The sequence below is a fragment of the Saccostrea cucullata genome, unplaced genomic scaffold (assembly GCF_032062105.1).
Source record: "Saccostrea cucullata isolate Sc308-1 unplaced genomic scaffold, CSIRO_AGI_Scuc_v1 ctg12067, whole genome shotgun sequence".
NCBI classification, from domain to species: Eukaryota; Metazoa; Mollusca; class Bivalvia; order Ostreida; family Ostreidae; genus Saccostrea; species Saccostrea cuccullata.
In genome coordinates this window covers 15443-20244 of record NW_026922381.1, presented here as the reverse complement: position 1 = coordinate 20244, position 4802 = coordinate 15443, and the positions used below count along the sequence as shown (strand labels likewise).

At 35.3% G+C, this 4802-nt stretch overlaps 1 long non-coding RNA gene across 2 annotated transcripts; it reads right to left on the bottom strand.

Moving 5' to 3' along the window:
• Window positions 1-304: 304 nt before the first annotated feature.
• LOC134261701 (uncharacterized) lies at window positions 305-4094 on the bottom strand. 2 transcript variants are annotated; one of them, XR_009990867.1, is made up of 4 exons: window positions 3963-4094; window positions 3516-3616; window positions 1433-1483; window positions 305-1052 (listed from the first exon to the last, which is right to left on the bottom strand). It is a non-coding gene; the product is annotated as an uncharacterized LOC134261701 (long non-coding RNA). The 2 variants fall into 2 exon arrangements; XR_009990866.1 differs by having other exon boundaries at window positions 3525-3616.
• Between the last annotated feature and the right edge of the window lie 708 nt (window positions 4095-4802).

Sequence of the window (4802 nt, the reverse complement as noted above, 5' to 3'; positions counted from 1 at the left end):
AATGTAGATTTTCCGCAACTTCCATGGAATTCCAAAGCATATTCCATGGAATTCCATGGAATTTTTGTTCCGCGGAATTCTTTAGAATTCTCCGGAGTATTGGGACGGAACTTTTTTCGGAATGATTTGGAATTTTGAATCTAGCCTGGAAAAGAGCGGAACAATGCCAGAATGGAAATTTGCGGAGAAAATCCGTGGAATTCCAGGATATTTGTAAATCTAAGGAATTCCATGGAAATCCATGGAATTCCAGGATTCCAAATTCTAAATACATGTACAATGAAAACTGAAATAATTAGTGCCAAATAATTACAAAAAAAATCGATAACATCACAATGTTTCATAGATCAAATCTATATTTTCAAAATAAAAAATTGTTTCTTTTACAATGTTTTTTGAGACAAATATTGCATATAATATAACTCTCAGATGTACAATATAAGCACACTTTCATAAAATATTCTCACGGAAAGTATTTTACATTAAAGGTTATTTACAGAGAAAATATGATTACCGGAGAATCAGTCACCTTGGTTAAATTAATGATAATCATGTTATGATATACATGAATTAAGTAAACTCCAGTCTGCATTTTCTAAAATAAGAAGTAAGTTTTAATAAATGAAATTGGCCATGGAATTGGAATAGTCATTTAGACCTCAACAAGGTATACATTTACAATGAACTGCCAGTGGCTTATCATGCTTATGTACTGGTACAAAGTTATTAACTAGAGTGACAAACACATGTATTACATGCAAAAAATATGTACTACACAACTATATTGATACAATTATCCCATAAAATCAGCAGATGCTATTTCCCCCAAATGTACGTGCCAAAGATCCCAATTAATAAAGATCCAAAACTTCTGATGTGTTTGCTAGAGAATCACTTCCTCACTGATATTCCATGAAATTAGTAAATGGTTATGTTAGAAGGTTGACAGTTAATTGGTGTCACGAACGGATTCACTTTCAGTACGAAGGCTCAGAAAGTTCGATGTTGATCATTCCAACAGACACTTCAAACTTTCGATCCTTACACGATTTCTGAAAGAAAAAGATGACCATTAAGATGCATCATTATTGATATCCATATAAATATATGACAAACAATAAACAAAAGCTTTACAAAACAATTGATTTTTTATGACCTGGCAAATCAGTTTACTATGGAATATGAATAAATTCACTATCTTGCAATTTTTTGTTCAAATTAGGATTAATTCTGATGAATGTATAAATGTGAAAAGTTTATAGATGACAGACAACATCAGGCACTGATCAAAAAACTCACTTAGGCCTTAAAATGGTTCAGGTAAGCTAAGACAAAAAGGTTTGAGCTCAAGCTCAATGCCTGACTAACACTGAAAAAGATAATTTCAATTCATGTGATTTTTTTGATTTGGAAAATAATTCAGAAATCTTACCTTTATGTTTTTCTTTTCATACACCTCTTGTCCTTGTGAGCACCCGGATTCCTGTAAAATGCATGTATACTTCATATTAGATGATTGCTATTTGATCTAAAGTAATTAGGCATGTCTGTGCAGTTTTCATGTTTAGATTACCTGTCAGAATGCATTGTTATTAATTATTTGAATAAGGAATTTAAGCGTGTTAAGAATATAAACCTTTAAATTTTGTTTACTTGGCAAAGTCGCAATAATTTTTTTAATAGCGAGCGCAGCGAGCGTCGTGAAGCGAGCTCAATATACTACAGTAGGGGGACAAAAGTGTTGAGAAAAAAATGGCGTCACTAAAATAAATTATAGATCCGCACGTATTAAAAGTCGTGTATTTTTGTTGAGTTGGAATTTCGGAAATCCCCCTGAGATATAAATAGGTCAGTACAAATGACGTAAAGCATGACGTATATTTCGTCATCTGCTATAGTTTTGTTGACGATCTAACTCGGTAACAAAATGGAGACGAAACGTCAGGAAATCTCACAACCCCTGAAACAAGTAATTGTGGAACTTTACTTAAACGGAAAAAAAATGTCAGCTATTGCAAGAAGTGTCAATAGGTCTCTGGCTTCAGTGTTCCGTATTGTACGAAAATATCAAGGCACAGGATCAGTGGAGAATTTGCCAAGATCGGGTCGACCTCGTTCTATCGACGATCGGGACTATCGGAGGCTCCAGAGGATTGTTAATAGAGATCGGAGAGCACCCTTAGGAGAAATTACAGCGAGATTTAATGAAAACAGGGCAACATCTGTGTCTCAGAAGACTGTCAAACGTAGACTAAAAGAAAATGGTTTCACTAGAGGTGTGTATAAGAAAAAAGTTGTGATTAAAAATGTAAACCGAAAGAAACGCTTGTCATGGTGTAGGGAGAAGAGATGGTGGGGTTTACAACTCAGTGGTCCAAAGTTATATTCAGCGATGAGTCTCAGATATGTGTCGGGGAGAATAATCGTATTTATGTTTGGAAAAAAGCAGGCGAAGGTTGGAGACCGGACTTAGTGCCACGACAAAATGGCCGCAAATTCAGTATCATGGTGTGGGGGTGCCTGTGCTTCGGCGGTATCGGAACTTTGTGCCGGGTGGAAGGGAACATTAATTCAGAAAAATATATTGGCATCTTAGATTCAAACCTCTGGCCAGTTCTAGTGCGGCATTTCCCACAAGGAAGTTACCTCTTTCAAGACGATAACGCCCCCATACATCGCTCTCGTGTAACACAGGATTTTATTGCTAGAAACCATATTAAGAACATGAGCTGGCCTGCACAGTCTCCGGACTTAAATATCATTGAAAATGTATGGCTTTATATTAAAAGAAAATTCCAGTCACGGATGCACAATATAAATTCCGCAGACGAACTTTTTCATTAAACGTTTAGGATATGGCAGGACATCAACGTAAATTATGTCAGAAATCTTTATCAATCGATTCAAAGAAGAATACAACTGGTCAACAGATTAAAAGGTCATCTTACTAAATATTAAGGTAAGTCATTTGTGATTTTGTCATAGTAAGTCAGCTGTCAAGACGGTTTTCGCACGAGTTGTCTCTCTTCTGTTGGAAACGTGACGCCATTTTTTTCTCAACACTTTTGTCCCCCTACTGTATAACTTGTATGAACGGAGGAAATTAGGGTTGAAATCTTCAGGTCGTTCCAAGAAATTTTTTTCTCACAGCGTGAAAAAATTCCAAACTCCCAATAATCCTTTGCGGTGAAGATTCAACAGTACTTTTTATTTGATGTCATACTTTCGTCATTTAAACGGCTCAGGTATTTCGGATTTTGTAGGAAACTTCCGAAAATTCGGAATCTCTATCCCGATGCCTGGGAAGTGGGAATTGACTTGTTATTCTGTTCTTCTTTTTTAATGAACTTACGATAGGCAGTGCAAGTAAAATCTGTATAAAGGATTTTGAAAGTAAATAACTGCACTCGCCCCAACGGTCACACCGTAGAACATATTATTATGCTAATAAACATTGATTAATAAAATCAGAGTTAGTTTACTTGGTTTGAGCGATAATTTGAACTCGTTCTCACCATACTCACAAGCCTAGAGACTGACTGGCTAAGCATCTACATCCACCAAGTTATTAAACGCCAGCACTGAGGGGATCATCTCAGGCACAATGCAGCAACAGCTATAAAATAATTAAAATAAGAGCTGAAAATGATCATGAACATGCCTTAAAATATATATAATTAATTACATTGTACAACATACTCTGTAAATGTTATCTTGACTTGAACAAAGGAACGTATAGGTAAAATTCTTTACATGAGTTCGATCCCAAACGAGGAAATTCGGGTTAAAATCCATGATCTTAATGAGATGTTTAGAGTTTTCAAATAATTATTACAAAATTAAAATAGTGCAATAATGATTTCACCGTCGGGCAGTTTATGTGTGTTGCCCAGACTAATGAACAGTAGCAGAAGCATTCTTCATTCAAGGACACATAAAATACTGTACAATATTTTACCTACCGGGTCTTAAAATGTCTTCATCTTCTACCGTCTAAAGCTAGTCATGATTCCCCTGTTCTAGACACTCTCTTTCTAACTTTCCTTCTGTGCAACATCAACATGGGTTCGATATTTTTGAATTTCGGCTTGTTGTTTAAATTAATTGTTCATCGAGCCCGACTTCGATCCCGATGTTATTGTACTATTGGTCGACAGTTGAAAAAATTCTAAGTAATTTTCCACAGTTTTCCAGTGCAGAAAATGGCTAAGTTTCTCATTTTATCATTTTTTCCAAAGAATTCCACTACTTTCCAAAGCAAAAAATGTCTAAGTCCATTTATTTTTTCAAGTTCCAAAATATTCCAAAAACTTCCAGACACACTTTTCGACTTTGGCATGGAAACGAATGGAATTCCATGGAATTCCAAAACTTTTCCAAACCCTTTGGAAAATCTACATTAGGGTAATCAAATTTTATATTAAAAACTACATATGAATTTTATTTGGAGTAAAAAAAATCCACATGCAGTTACACATATATAATTATATACATGATGTACCTTGATTTGGGAAAAAAACACACACATTTCAATATTTTGTTCCGTTTCGTTTCGGCAGGTTTCGTTTTGATTTTGTTTCGTTTCGTCTTGATTTCGTTCCGTCTTGTTTTCATTTTGTTTCGTTTCGGTAGATTTTGTTTCAGTTCGTTTCGTTTAGTTTCTCTTTCGTTTCGCAATTTACAGATACTCTGTCAAAATATATTCTGAGAGATGTTGAGGTACAACCCAGGCATCGTTGTAATACGTGTGCTTAGGGGGAAACGACATTTCCAACGGAGCCGAGGCGTCTACAGTCATTGAC